This window comes from Macaca nemestrina, chromosome 20 (genome assembly GCF_043159975.1).
Source record: "Macaca nemestrina isolate mMacNem1 chromosome 20, mMacNem.hap1, whole genome shotgun sequence".
NCBI lineage: Eukaryota > Metazoa > Chordata > Mammalia > Primates > Cercopithecidae > Macaca > Macaca nemestrina.
This window is the reverse complement of record NC_092144.1, coordinates 12,466,804-12,482,794: the sequence shown is the minus strand read 5'-3', so window position 1 is coordinate 12,482,794 and position 15,991 is coordinate 12,466,804. Positions and strand designations below refer to the sequence as shown.

Here is a 15,991-nt window from a genome sequence, read left to right as displayed (position 1 = left end):
GTGAAAGTTGCAGAGAGCCGAGATTGTGTCACTGCACTCCAGCCTGGGCAACAGAGCAAGACTCTGTCTCAAAGAAAAAAATATATATTTTTTTCTGAGGTGGAGTTTCACTCTTGTTGCCCAGGCTGGAGTGCAATGGCGCAATCTCAGCTCACTGCAACCTCCGCCTCCCGGGTTCAAGCAATTCTCCTGCCTTAGCCTCCCGAATAGCTGAGATTACAGGCATCCGCCACCACGCCCAGCTAATTTGTTTTTTTTTTTTTTTAGTAGAGACAGGGTTTTGCCATTTTGGCCAGGCTGGTCTCAAACTCCGGACCTCAGGTGATCCAGCCACCTCAGCCTCCGAAAGTGCTGGGATTACAGGCATGAGCCACCGTACTTGGCATATAAATATATATATATATATATATATATATACTTTAATTAACTGGACACAGTGGCTCACCTCTGCAGTCCCAGTGCTTTGGGAGGCGGAGTCAGAATTGCTTGAGCCCAGGATTTTAGGGCTGCAGTGTGTTTATTTTTAAAAATAAAATTAATACGAGGCTGGGCGCAGTGGCTCACGCCTGTAATCCCAGCACTTTGGGAGGCCGAGGCGGGCCGATCATCTGAGGTCGGGAGTTCCAGACCAGTCTGGCCAACAACATGGTGAAACCCCGTCTCTAGAAAAATACAAAAAAATTAGCCGGTCATGGTGGCGGGTGCCTGTAATCCCAGCTACTCCGGAGGCTGAGGCAAGAGAATCGCTTGAACACAGGAGAGGTTGTGGTGAGCCAAGATTGTGCCATTGTACTCCAGCCTGGGCAAGAAGAGCAAAACTCTGTCTTAAAAATAATAGTAATAGGCCGGGCGCGGTGGCTCAAGCCTGTAATCCCAGCACTTTGGGAGGCCGAGGCGGGTGGATCACGAAGTCAGGAGATCGAGACCATCCTGGCTAACATGGTGAAACCCCGTCTCTACTAAAAATACAAAAAACTAGCCGGGCGTGGTGGCGGGCGCCTGTAGTCCCAGCTACTCGGAGGCTGAGGCAGGAGAATGGCGTAAACCCGGGAGGCGGAGCTTGCAGTGAGCCGAGATCGGGTCACTGCACTCCAGCCTGGGTGACACAGCGAGACTCCGTCTCAAAAAAAAAAAAAAAATAATAATAATAATAATAATAGTAATAATAATACAATAATACACATAAAAATAAATTAGCCCAGCATGGTGCATACCCATAGTCCTAGCTGCTCAGGAGGCTGAAGTGGGAGGATTGCTTGAGCCCAGAAGTTTGAGGCTGTATTGAGTGATAGTCATGCCACTGGACTCCAGCCTGGGAGACAGAGCAAGACCCCATCTCTAATAAATAAATAGGAAAAGGCCATGAATGTGCCCCTGTGGGAGGAGGTGGATGCCTTGGAATCCTGCAGGAGTTACCAGCTGTTACAGAGGACACTGCATAAGCCCAGGGGGCCTCAGCTCCCTATGGGAACTCCTGAGTCAGGGGCCACCCGCAGTGCTTCTCATGGTGTGCAGAGCTGGGCAGGGATCGGTGAGGGCAGCCTAGGCCACGAGACACCCAGGGACCACAGGGACCAGCCCAACATGGCTTCTCAGGGAGACACTCCCAGCATCTCAGGGAGGACCCCTTCAGGGCTTGCTCTGAACCATTCATCCTGGTGACGACCCAGCAGTGGAGGCGGAGAGAGTGTCCTTTATTTATTATATTTACTTTTTTTTTTTTTGGAGGTGGAGTCTCACTCTGTCACCCAGGCTGGAGTGCAGTGGTGCGATCTTGGCTCACTGCAACCTCCGCCTCCCAAGTTCCAGTGATTCTCCTGCCTCAGCCTCCCAAGTAGCTGGGACTACAGGGATCCCCCACTACCATGCCTGGATAATTTTTGTATTTTTAGTAGAGACGGGGTTTCACTATGTTGGCCAGGTTGATATTGAACTCCTGACCTCAAGTGATCTGCCCTCCTCAGCCTCCCAAAGTGCTGGGATTACAAGCATGAGCCACCATGCCCAGTGTTATTTATTTATTGAGTCAGGATCTCTGTTACCCAGGCTGGAGTGCAGTGGCACGATCATAGCTCACTGCAGCTTCAATCTCCTGGGCTCAAGCGATTCTCCCGCCCCAGCCTCCCAAGTAGCTGGGACTACAGGTATCAGCCACTGCACTTAGCTAAGTAAAATATATATATATATATATATATATATATATATATATATATATGTATTTGTAGGGCCGGGAGCAGTGGCTCCCACCTGTAATCCCAGCACCTTGGGAGACCAAGGCAGACAGATCACCTGAGGTCAGGAGTTCAAGACTAGCCTGACCAACATGGTGAAACCCCATCTCTACTAAAAATACAAAATTAGCTGGGTGTGGTGGCACAAGCCTGTAATCCCAGCTCCTCAGGAGGCTGAAGCAGGAGATTATATATATATATATATAATCGCTATATATATATTAAAAGATGGGGTCTCACTATGTTGCCTAGGCTGGTCTTAAATCCCTGAGCTCCAGTGACCCTCCCACCTCAGCCTCCCAACCTCAGCCTCCTCCAACCTCAGTGCTGAGATTAGAGGCGTGAACCATGGTGCCAGTGTCTTAAAATATAGCTGTGCACCATGTGACACTGGAGGGCTGTGGCCCCGGGCTGCGTGCCATCAGTGCCAGTGGAAGGAAGCTAACAGCCGCCCCTGACCCAACTATCCTCCTTCCATGTCAGGGTTTCAGACGCCTCCGCCTCTCGGTCTCTTCCCTCAAAGCCTCAGACAGCCCACTGACAGGCCCAGGCTCAGAAGTCCAGGCTTTCTGTAAATGTGAGATATAAAAAGAACCGTGGGGTAGAAATGGCCCCCAGCTTGCTAACAGATGCCACCCCCACGCTGCCCACAGCACCGCAAACACCCCCCCACACACAGATGTGCGCTCGTGCGCCTACATGCAGACACACGGTGACAAGCCCGCATTTAGAATCAGGGAGAAGGAGGCCAGCCAGCTGGGAGAAAGCCAAGCCTGACTTTATGAGGAAGGCCTCTCTCCTCGGGCAGAGCTGGCCCCTGGAAATGGCAAATCCTGTGGCTTCCTCAGCTAAAGTGGGTCAAGCCTGCACTAGGAATTCACCTCTCAGCAAGGACACAAGGACACTAGGACACTGTCAGGCCCTGGCTGCCAGGCCTTGACAGGACTCAGCCCAAGACTGGCCTTTCAGGGCTTTTTTTTTTTTTTTTTTTTTACAGACAGGGTCTTGCTCTGTCACCCAGGCTGGAGAGCAGTGGCACGATCATAGCTTACTGCAGCCTCGACCTCCTGGGATCAAGCGATCCTCTTGTCTTGGCCTCCCAAAGTGCTAGGATTACGGGCTAGAGTCCTCTCCCCCAGGCCTTCCCAGGTTTTGTTACTTTTTATTTGTATTATTGTTATTATTATCTTTTTTTTTTTTTTTTTTTTGGAGACAGAGTCTCGCTCTGTGACCCAGGCTGGAGTGCAGTGGCGTGATCTCGGCTCACTGCAAGCTCCACCTCCCAGGTTCACGCCATTCTCCTGCCTCAGCCTCTCAAGTGGCTGAGACTACAGGTGCCTGCCACCACGACCGGCTGATTTTTTTTTTTTTTTTTTTAGTAGAGACAGGGTCTCACCGTGTTAGCCAGGATGGTCTCAATCTCCTGACCTCGTGATCTGCCCGCCTCGGCGGCCTCCCAAAATGCTGGGATTACAGGCGTGAGCCACCGCGCCTGGCCTATTATTAAGTCTCTTTCTGTCTCCCAAACAGACAGTGGCACCATCTCGGCTCACTGCAACCTCCGCCTTCTGGGTTCAAGCGATTCTCCTGCCTCAGCCTCCCAAGTAGCTGGGATTACAGGCACCTGCCATACCCAGCTAATTTTTGTATTTTTAGTAGAGACAGGGTTTCACCATGTTGGCCAGGCTGGTCTTGAACCCCTGACCTCAGGTGATCCGCCTGCCTCAGCCTCCGAAAGTGCATGAGCCACCACATCGGGCCCTTCCCTGGCTTTGAACGCACATGGAGGACGACTAAGAATGTGACCATGGAGCCTCCGCACCTCCCGTCCCTCGGTCCCACCTTCGCCTGGCCACATGGCTGCACTTCTGCCTGGGGAGCCCATCTCTCTGTGCCCACTTCTCTGCTTCCAAAGACCCTTTTTCCTCTCTCCAGGCATCTACAGCCTCTACCCAGCCAGCCCCCTGAGATCTCTGCTCATGCACCCAACCCCACCTACAGCCTGAGAGCTCCCTAAACCCACCCAGTGCCACAAGGCATTCATCTCCTGCCTCAGCCCATCTATCCTCCCCAGCAGCGGACTGCATCCTTTGCCCACCCATCTGGAATTTTCTGCCATTCCTTCAACTATATTTTGAGCATCAGCTGAGGATCAAGCACAGGCCTGGGAGCCGGGAGTGCACAGTGCTGAGGAAGAGAGATCCTGTTCCAGCCCTCAAGGGCTCACTATCAGATGGGGGAGGATCCATCAGCCCAGCCTACATCAACAAACCAAAAGGAGGCCAGGCGCAGTGGCTCACATCTGTAATCCCAGCACTTTGGGAGGCCGAGGCGGGCGGATCACCTGAGGTCAGGAGTTCAAGACCAGCCTGACCAACATGGTGAAACCCTGTCTCTACTAAAAATACAAAAATGAACCGGGCATGGTGGTAGGGGCCTGTAATAGCAGCTGCTCGGGAGGCTGAGGCAGGAGAATCACTTGAACCCAAGAAGCAGAGGCTGGAGTGAGCCAAGATCACACCACTGCACTCCAGCCTGGACAACAGAGAAAGACTGTCCCCAAAACAAAAAAAGGAAAGCTTACTGGCTTAGAGACAGGAAGTAGAATGGTAGAAGGGGCTGGGGGTGGTGGTGCAGAGAATATTGATTTGATGTTTAACAGAGACAGAGTATTCAGTTTGGGATGATGAAAGTATTCTGGGCCAGGTGCAGTGGCTCACACCTGTAATCCCAGCACTTTGGGAGGCCGAGGTGGGTAGATCACCTGAGGTGGGAGTTCGAGACCATCCTGGCCAACATGGTGAAACCTCGTCTCTACTAAAAATAGAAAAATTAGCCAGGCATGGTGGTAGGTGTCTGTAATCCCAGCTACTCGGGAGGCTGAGGCCCGAACATTGCTTGAACCTGGGAGGCAGAGGCTGCAGTGAGCCGAGATAGCATCACGGCACTCCGGCCCAGGAGATAGAACGAAACTCTGCCTCATAAAAATATGTAATAATAATAATAATAAAGCACTGATCCATGTTGCAACATGCATGAACCTCAAAAAAAAAAAAAAAACAAAAAAACCATGATGCTAGGCTGGGCGCAGTGGCTCATGCCTGTGATCACAGCACTTTGAGAAATCAAGGTAGGAGCATGACTTGAAGCCAGTTGGACACCAGCCTGGGCAACAAAGCAAGACCCTGTCTTTTTTTTTTTTTTTTTTTGAGAACGAGTCTCGCTCTGTGGCCCAGGCTGGAGTGCAGTGGATTGATCTCGGCTCACTGCAAGCTCCGCCTCCCAGGTTCACACTGTTCTCTTGCCTCAGCCTCGCGAGTACCTGGGACTGCAGGCACCCACCACCACACCCAGCTAATGTTTTGTATTTTTAGTAGAGACAGGGTTTCACTGTGTTAGCTAGGATGGTCTCGATCTCCTGAACTTGTGATTCCCCCGCTTCAGCCTCCCAAAGTGCTGGGATTACAGGCATGACCCACCGTGCCCGGCATTTTTTTTTTTTTTTTTCAGAAGAAGTCTCCCCAGCCTCCTGAGGAGCTGAGATTACAGGCGCATGCCACCACGCCCAGCTAATTTTCATATTTTTAGTACAGACGGGGTTTCACCAGGTTGGTCAGGCTGGTCTCGAACTCCTGACCTTGTGATCCACCTGCCTCGGCCTCCCAAAGTGCTGGGATTACAGGCATGAGCCACCGTGCCCAGCCACAAAAAATAAAAAAAGTTTTATTAGTCAAGCATTGTGGTACACACCCATAGTCCCAGCTACTCAGGAGGCTGAGGCTGGAGGATTGCTTGAGCCCAGGAGGTCGAGGCTGCACTGAGGTATTTTCACACGACTGCACCCCAGCCCAGGCAACAGAGTGAGACTGTTTCTAAAACTAAATTTTTTAGGCCGGGCTTGGCGGCTCATGTCTGTAATCCTAGCACTTTGGGAGGCTGAGGAGGGCGGATCACAAGGTCAGGAGATCGAGACCATCCTGGCTAACACAGTGAAACTCCATCTCTACTAAAAATACAAAAAATTAGCTGGGCGTGGTGGCAGGCACCTATAGTCCCAGCTGCTCGGGAGGCTGAGGCAGGAGAAAGGCCTGAACCTGGGAGGTGGAGCTTACAGTGAGCCGAGATTGCGCCACTGCACTCCAGCCTGGGCGACAGAGCGAGACTCCGTCTCAAAAAAAAAAAAAAATTTATAAAATGTTTTAAAAATCATGCTGAGTGAAAGAAGCCAGACACAAAAGGCCACACAGTAGATGATTCCATCGATATGAAATGTTCACAATAGTCAAATCCACAGAGACAGGAAGCAGATTGGTGGGTGCCAGGGGCTGCTGGGAGGGGGAATGGGGAGTATTTAATGAGGACAGTGTTTCAGTTTTCCAAGATGAAAAGAGTTCTGGAGATGGATGGTGGTGACGGCTGCACAACAATGTGAATGTTCTAAATGTCACTGAAATGTTCTCTTTAAAATGGTTAATTTTGAAATGAAGTATGGAATGAGGAAAAAAGTTTTTCTAAAAAAGTTAAAAAAAAAAAAAAAAAAAAAAGGCCGAACACAGTGGCTCACGTCTGTAATCCCAGCACTTTGGTAGGTCGAGGTAGATGGATCACCTGCAGTCAGGAGTTTGAGACCAGCCTGGCCAACATGGTGAAACCCATCTCTACTAAACATACAAAAATTAGCCGGGCGTGGTGGTGGGCGCGTGTAGTCCCAGATACCCGGGAGGCTGAGGCAGGAGAATGGCTTGAACCTGGGAGTCAGAGTTTGCAGTGAGCCAAGATTGTACCACTGCACTCCAGCCTGGCAACAGAGTGAGACTCCGTCTCAAAAAAGAAAAAAAAAGAAAAAACGGCCGGGCACGGTGGCTCGCGCCTGTAATCCCAGCACTTTGGGAGGCTGAGGTGGATAGATCACAAGGTCAGGAGTTCGAGACCATTCTGGTCAATACAGTGAAACCTTGTCTCTACTAAAACTATAAAAATTAGCCGCGCATGGTAGCGTGCGCCTGTAGTCTCAGCTACTTGGGAGACTGAGGCAGGAGAATCACTTGAACCCAGGAGGTGGAGCTTGCAGTGAGTGGAGATTGTGCCACTGCCCTCCAGCTTGGGCAACAGAGCGAGACTCCATCTCAAAAAATAAAGAATAAAAACAAAAGGAAAAGAAAGAAAAGTGCACTAGTTGCGCTGAGAAGAGGAGATAAGAGAGGCTGGGGACCAACTAAGGGAGCTCAGGGCACATCTCCAGATCCAAGACAATGAAAGAGATGGAGCCTGGTGTAGACACTGACAGTAGACGGGGGTAGAGAAACACAGAGACAGCAGATGGGCCTGGGGGACTGGTTAGGGGAGGTGACCCATGGAATAGATCTGACCCATCCGCCAGGAGATGCGACAGGGGAGCTTGCTTGCTGATTTTTCTTTTTTTTTTTTTTTGAGACAGTCCCGCTCTATCGCCCAGGCTGGAATGCAGTGGCATGATCTCGGCCCACTGCAACCTCCGCCTCTCAGGTTCAAGTGATTCTCCTACCTTAGTCTCCCAAGTAGCTGAGACTACAGGCAAGCGCCACCACACCCGGCTAATTTTTTTGGTACTTTTAGTAAAGATGCGGTTTCACCATGTTGGCCAGACTGGTCTCGAACTCCTGGCCTCAAGTGATCCACCCGCCTTGATCTCCCAAAGTGCTAGGATCACAGGCGTGAGTCACCGTGCCCCGCCTCCTTCTTTTTTCTCTCTCTCTCTCTCTGTCTCTCTTTCTTTCCATTTATTTATGTATTTTTAATTAATTAATTAATTAATTATTTTGTGAGACACAGTCTCCCTGTGTCGCCCAGGCTGGAGTGCAATGGCATGATCTTGACTCACTGCAACCTCCTCCTCCTGAGTTCAAGTGATTCTCGTGCCTCAGCCTCCCGAGTAGCTAGGATTACAGACATGCGCCACCATGCCCGGCAAATTTTTTTATTTTTAGTAGAGACAGAGTTTTGCCAAGTTAGCCAGTCTGGTCTTGAACTCCTGACCTCAGGTGATCTGCCTGCCCCAGCCTCCCAAAATACTGGGATTACAGGTGTGAGCCACTGCGCCTGGCCTTTTTTTTTTTTTTTTTTTGAGACAGAGTCTCGCTCTGTCGCCCAGGCTAGAGTGCAGGCACAATCTTGGCTCACTGCAAGCTCCGCCTCCCAGGTTCATGCCATTCTCCTGCCTCAGCCTCCTGAGTAGCTGGGACTGCAGGCACCCGCCACCACGCCCGGCTAATTTTTTTGTATTTTTAGTAGAGACAGGGTTTCACCGTGTTAGCCAGGATGGTCTCCATCTCCTGACCTTGTGATCCGCTCCCCTCAGCCTCCCAAAGTGCTGGGATTACAGGCGTGGGCCACCATGCCCAGTCTCTTTGGGTTTTTTTTGTTTTTTTGTTTTTTGTTTTGAGAGACAAGGTCTCACTCTATTGCCCAGTCTGGAGGGCGGTGGTGCAATCATGGCTCACTGCAGCCTGGAACTCCTGGTCTCAAACAATTCCTCCCACCTCGGCTTCCCGAGTAGCTGGGACTACAGGCATGTGCCACCATGCACGGCTAATTTTTTTTGTACAGACGGGATTTTGCTATGTTGCCAAAGTTGAACTCAAACTGAGAGGGGGAGCTTGAGTTGAGGCAGAGGTCTGGCCTCCTGGTCTTTGCTCCTGCCGTGCCCATAGCCAGCTTGCCCACCTCAGTCCTCAATCCTGTTTCATCTTGAAGAGCCCAATGCTCCTCCTCCCCAGGGGGCAGCCAGTGTTAAGGATCAGTCCTTAGCGAGTCCTGCCTCCAAATCACACCAACCTCTTTGCCATGCCAATGAATAATCCTGGGACAGCCTGAATCAGGGTCAGATTGACGTGAGGGTCTCAGGCCCCTTAGAAGAGGGGTCCACAAGCTTCTTCTCCAATGAGCCAGACAGTAAATATTTTCAGCTTCAAGGGCCAGACAGTCTGTTCAATGACTCAATTCCGCGGTGGAGCGTAAAAGCAGCCACGGATACAGGGTAAATGAATGAGCACAGCTCCGTGCCAATAAAACTTTATTTATGGACACTAAAATTTGAATTGCATATACTTTTCCCCATGTCGTGAAATTTCCCTTTTGATTTTTTTTCCCCTAACCATTTAAAAATGAAAAAGCCATTCTTAACTCACAGGCTGTGCAGAAACAGGTGGCAGGCTGGATTTAGCAAGCCCCGGTTTAGATGGTTCCAACACCAGCTCCTCTCTCCCTCCGCCCCACATCTGCCCCTTCAACTCCCATATCAGGGAGTCTGGGAGGATTATCCATTTTTTAAGAAGTATTCTTATAAGGATAATAGAGTCTTACATTGTGAAAATAAAAACCTGAGTCCAGCTACTTGGGAGGCTGACACTAGAGGACTGCTTGAGCTCAGAAGTTTGAGTCCAGTCTGGGCAACATAGTGAGACCCCTATCTTTAAAAATTAAGGCCGGGTGCAGTGGCTCACACCTGTAATCCCAGCACTTTGGGAGGCCGAGGCGGGCAGATCACAAGGTCAAGAGATTGAGATCATTCTGGCTAACATGGTGAAACCCCATCTCTACTAAAAACACAAAAAATTAGCCGGCGTGGTGGTGGGCGCCTGTAGTCCCAGTTACTCAGGAGGCTGAGGCAGAAGAGTGACGTGAACCCAGGAGGCGGAGCTTGCTGTGAGCCGAGACTGTGCCACTGCACTCCAGCCTGCGTGACAGAGACTCCATCTCAAAAATAAATAAATAAATAAAAATAAACTTTTTTTTTTTTTTGAGGCAAAGTCTTCTTCTGTCACCCAAGCTGGAGTGCAGTGGTGTGATCACAGCTCACTGCAGCCTTGACCTCCTGGACTCAGCAGATCCTCCCACCTCAGCCTCCCAAGTAGCTGGGACCACAGGCACCTGCCACCACACCCAGATAATTTTTGTATATTTTCTAGAGACAGGGTTTCTCCATGTTGCCCAGGCTGGTCTCAGACTCCTGGGCTCAAGCAATCTTCATGCCTGGGGCTCCCAAAGTGCTGGAAATAGCTACTGCACATGGCCTTAAAAAAAAAAATGTTGACAAAGAGTCTTTGTCAACATTTGGGACAAATGTTGTCAACATTTGGGAGGTGGAGGTTGCAGTGAGCTGAGGTCATGCCACTGTACTCCAGCCTGGGCAACAAGAGCGAAACTCTGTCTCAAACAAACAAAAAAATTAGCCAGATGTGGCCCAGAGTGGTGGCTCACACCTGTAATTCCAGCACTTTGGGAGGCTGAGATGGGTGGATCACTTAAGGTCGGGAGTTCCAGAGCAGCATGACCAACAAGGCGAAACCTTGTCTCTACTAAAAATACAAAAAATTAGCCGGATGTGGTGGCACGCGCCTGTAATCCCAGCTACTCAGGAGGCTGAGGCAGGAGAATCACTTGAACCTGGGAGGCAGAGGGTGCAGTGAGCCGAGATCGTGCCACTGCACTCCAGCCTGGGCGACAGAGTGAGACACCATCTAAAAAAAAAAAAAAAAAAAAAAAAAAAAAAAAAGCTGGGTGTGGTGGTGGCTCACACCTGTAATCCTAGCACTTTGGGAGGCCGAGGCGGCTGAATTACCTCAGGTCGGGAGTTCCAGTCTAGCTTGGCCAACATGGTGAAATCCTATCTCTACTTAAAATATAAAAATTAGCCGGGCGTAGTTGCAGGTGCCTGTAATCCCAGCTACTCAGGAGGCTGAGGCAGGAGAATCGCTTGAACCAAGGAGGCAGAGGTTGCAGTGACCCGAGATTGCGCTATTGTACTCCAGCCTGGGCAACAAGAGCAGAACTCTGTTATCTCAAAAAAAAAAAAAAAAAAAAAAAAGTGTGAGGGGGAGGAGTGGACAAATAGGAAAGTTGTTCAGCTTTGCAGGGTCTCTGTCAAAACAGCTGCAATCTGCCATAGTAGCAAAAAGGCAACCACAGATAATATGGACTCAAATGGGTGTAACCTGTGTACCCTGAATTCATGAAGGCTGAAATTGCAATTTCTTATAATTGTTATGTATCATGGAATACTCTTCTTTTGTTTTCAACCGCTTAAAAATGTAAAAACTATTCTTAGCCCAAGGGCTGTGCAGAAACAACGGAAGAATGCCGCCTATGGGCTGAGGTTTGCAGACCTGGGTCCAGTTGGCTGCTTGTTCTCCCACACATTGTTGGGGGCTGGCACAGGCTAGGCTTTGCCCACAAAGGTGTTGCGTGAATGAACACTGCGTGCGTGAATGGTGGCAGCCAGCCGGGCCAGCAAGAGAACCCTTTCGTCATCACCTCTTTCCTGAGCAGCCTTGGGAAAGCCGCTTAACCTCTCTGGGCCTTGTGTTTACAGCTGTAGGTGATCCCAATGTTAGTCTTGCTGGTTTGTTTTGAAGATGTTAAATGTATCTGGCCTGCACAGGGCCTGTGTCAGCCTTGGTGGGGGCCTAGGGATTCCCACTCCTCCTCCCCAAAGCTGAGAGGCTGTCCTTAAAAGGGAAAAGGCAGCTGGGCACACTGGCTCACACCTGTAATCCCAGCGCTTTGGGAGGCCGAGGCAGGCGGATCATGAGGTCAGGAGTTCGAGACCAGTTTGGCCAATATGGTGAAACCCTGTCTCTACTAAAAATACAAAAAATTAGCTGGGCCTGGTGGCAGATGCCTGTAATCCCAGCTACTCGAGAGGCTGAGGCAGGAGAATCGCTTGAACCCAGGAGGCAGAGGTTGCAGTGAGCCGAGACCGCGCCACTGCACTCCAGCCTGGGAAACAGAGCGAGACTCCGTCTCCAAAAAAAAAAAGGGAGAAGGCAGAAGTCAGGAGCCTCCCCACACTAGCTCAGGGCCCCCCAGCATCACCCCTCAAGCCCGCCGGGCTGGCGCCAGGGCCTGGCCAGCACCACACACACACTCTCCTCCTGGCCTAAATATATTCCAACCTCAGAGACATTCCACGCCCCACGCTCACTTCCGCCTTCCTGCCCTAGCGTGGTACCAGAAAAAAAAATCCCACCGAAAGAGGGCGGGTAGAGGAGGAGGAAGCAGAAGAGGGCAGTGTGGCCGGTCTTGAGATGTGACCTGAAGGGTCCTGGCCTTTATGGGGATGCTGGGATGGTAGAGATTGTAGGATGAAGAGGACCTCCATTCTGTTTCTCTCCTCTTCTCAGTTGCTCTGAGTCACCATTCCAGCAGCCCCTGGCCTGGAGCCAAGGCGGAGTGGGACATGAGGGCAGAAGGCAGGCAGGGAGATGCACTTGAGTCCCTGGTTTCTCCTCCACGCCCATAGGGGCCATCGGTCTTGGAGCACACACCTTAGCACCCACCTAGTAAATTTGGAGGCAGGGTCAGGGCACTCCACGCCCTCTGGCTCCAGGGCACCACTGCCACCACCCACCCCTGGGAACCAGGAAATAGAACAAGGCAGCCTGACTCCACCCACCTCAGGCTGCTGTCCAGCAAGCCCACCCACCAGGAAATGGGCGGCTGGCACCCCTCGCTCCAGGTAGAGGGACAGTGCAATGGGCCATGCTATGGTCTCACTAATCCCTTCCTAAGATTCTGGAACCCACAGATCACCTCCACCACAAGGACTCGATCCAGGCCCAAGACGAGAAATCACATGTTCCTGGCCCAGTGCGATGGCTCGTGCCTGTAATCCCAGCACTTTGGGAGGCCGAGGCGGGCAGATCTAGAGGTCAGGAGATTGAGACCATCCTGGCTAATGGTGAAACCCTGTCTCTACTAAAAATACAAAAAATTAGCCGGGGCTGGTGGCAGGTGCCTGTAGTCCCAGCTACTTGGGAGGCTGAGGTAGGAGAATGGCGTGAACCTGGGAGGCGGAGCTTGCAGTGAGCTGAGATCACGCCACTGCACTTTAGGCGGGCGGATCACCTGAGGTCAAGAGTTCGAGACTAGCCTGACCAACATGGTGAAACCCTGTCTCTACTAAAACTACAAAAATTAGCCAGGTATGGTGGTTGCATGCCTGTAATCATAGCTACTCGGAAGTCTGAGCCTGGAGGCTTGCTTGAACCCAGGAGGCAAAGGTTGCAATGAGCTGAGATCCCACCACTGCACTCCAGCCTGGGTGAGAAGAGCGAAACTCCATATGGGAAAAAATAAAAATATAAAAAAAGTTTTTTTGTAGAGACAGGGATCCTGATATGTTGCCAGGGCAGATCTAGAACTCCAGGCCTCAAGCAATCCACCCACCTCACCCTAAATGTATCCCTCTTTATCTAAAATGTATACAAGCATCTTGCTTTGGCCAGTTATTCAGACTTCACACTCTTATGAAGATCTCATGAACACATAAAACTAATAAAATTTATACGTTTTCCGCATGAATTTATCTGGTGTCAATTTGGATTCTTTTTTTTTTTTTTTTTTTTTTGAGACGGAGTCTCGCTCTGTCGCCCGGGCTGGAGTGCAGTGGCGCGATCTCGGCTCACTGCAAGCTCCGCCTCCCGGATTCATGCCATTCTCCTGCCTCAGCCTCCCGAGTAGCTGGGACTACAGGTGCCCGCCGCCTCGCCCGGCTAATTTTTTGCATTTTTAGTAGAGACGGGGTTTCACCGTGTTAGCCAGGATGGTCTCGATCTCCTGACCTCGTGATCCGCCCGCCTCGGCCTCCCAAAGTGCTGGGATTATAGGCATGAGCCACTATGCCCAGCCTAAGAAAAAAACTTTTTTAATTAGCTGGCCAGGGTGGTGCGCATCTGTAGTCCCTGCTACTCGGGAGGCTGAGATGAGAAGAATTGCTTGAGCCTAGGAATTTGAGGCTGCAGGGAGCTATGATTGTGTCACTGCACTCCAGCCTGGGTAACAGAATGAGACCCTGTCTCAAAAAAAAAAAAAAAAAAAAAAAAAAAAAAGGAGTTGGAAGACAAAGTTTTGGTGAAGATGTGAGATTCTCACTGGCCTGGAACACCAAGCGAGAGGGGGCTTGGAGCTGATTGGGTGCCTGGGAAGAGCTGCCAAAGGGCCTGTCCAGTCTAGGGAGTGGCCAGGCTAGCAGGGAAGACAGTAGGAATATCCCTCCTAGCTGAGATATGTCCCCAGCTTTTCAAAATGTACAGGTCAGCTGCCAGGGAGGGAGTCACCTGGAGCAGGGGATGCGATCACTCAGGTTATCTGGGACAATCACAGGTAACCTCAGTCTGTCTGAGGCAGCCTGAGGGTGGGGCAGAGAATTTCCCAGGAGCCCTGTGGGATGGGGTGTGCCTGGCTGTGTGGGATCTGCTGAGCCTGGACAAGGCAGCTCTGAGCGTTAAGGAGACCGAGCTAGCCCATCCAGTCTGACCAGAAACCCAGGCTCAAGCTTGGGATATGAGGCCATGGGGGAGGATCCTAGCTCCAGCCGCCCAGTCTTAGGGACGGGGCTGGCTTAGTCATCGTGAAACCACTGGGAGGTTGAGGGATGTGTGTGCCTGCCCCACCCTCTACCCCAGGGATGTCCAGAGAGTCATGAGAAAGAGGGACAATGACCAGGCATAGTAGCTCATCACAGCACTTTGGGAGGCAGAGGCAGGAGGCTCACTTGAAGCCAGGAATTGGAGACCAGCCTCAGCAACATAGCAAGACTCTGTATCTGCAAAAAAATTTAAAAATTAGCCAGGCATGGTGATGTGCACCTATAGTGCGCAGCTACTTGGGAGGCTGAGGTGGGAGGATCACTTGAACACAGGAGTTCAGGGCTTCAGTGAGCTATGATCACGCCACTGCACAGCAGCCTGGGCGACAGAGTGAGACCCTGTCTCTAAAAATATCAAACAAAAGAAAAAAGAAAAAGAAGAAAGGCCGGGCACAGTGGCTCACACCTGTAATCTCAGCATTTTGAGAGGCTTAGGGTAATGGATCACTTGAGGCCAGGAGTTTGAGATCAGCCTGGCCGATATGGTAAAACCCTGTCTCCACAAAAAATACAAAAATTAGCCAGGCGTGGTGACACACGCCTGTAGGCCCAGGTCCTGGGGAGGCTAAGGCAGGAGAATTGCTTGAACCCGGGAGGTGAAGGTTGCAGTGAGCTGAGATGGCACCACTGCTTGGCAGCCTGGGTGGAAAAAAAAAAAAAAAAAAAAAGTCAAGAAAAAGAGGCACAAGCCTGGGAGAAAGGAAGGGAACCAATGAGGATCCCAGGCCGCGTGCAAAGATACAGCAGTGCCCACTTAGTGCTCAGAGAACAAAGACCCTCCCATGAACACCCCCAATACAAGTGGCCTCATCACAGCACCTGCCACCCTGCCCCTGCCAGAGCTGCAAAGCAAAGCAGAGAGGTTACATTATATACATGTAACAAGTGTTCTCATATACACCATGTACATGCACAAATAAGTGATTTTCTTGAGACAGGGCCTTGCTGTGTTGCCCAGGCTGGAGTGCAGTAGCATGATCATAGCTCACTGCAGCCTCAAACTCCTGGGCTCAAGCCACCCTCCTGCCTCGGCCTCTAGAGTAGCTGGGACTACATGTGTGCGCCCCCATGCCTGGCTAATTTTTTGCAGAGATAGGGGAGGGGGGTGGTCTCACCATGTTGCATAGGTTGGTCTCGAACTCCTAGCCTCAAGTGATCCTCCCACCTCAGCCACTCAAAGCTTTGGAATTACAGGCATCAGCCACTTTGCCTGGCTCAATTTTTTTTTTTTTTTTTGAGACGGAGTCTCGCACTGTCGCCCAGCCTGGAGTGCAGTGGTGTGATCTTTTCTCACTGGAAGCTCCACCTCCCGGGTTCACGCCTTTCTCCTGCCTCAGCCTCCCGACTAGCTGGG

At 50.9% G+C, this 15,991-nt stretch overlaps 1 long non-coding RNA gene across 1 annotated transcript in view; it reads right to left on the bottom strand.

Annotated features, from left to right (window-relative positions):
- LOC105463658 (uncharacterized) overlaps window positions 1-15,991 on the bottom strand; it is a 39,201-nt gene that overhangs the window by 19,340 nt on the left and 3,870 nt on the right. The gene's annotated exons all lie outside the window — the stretch shown is intronic.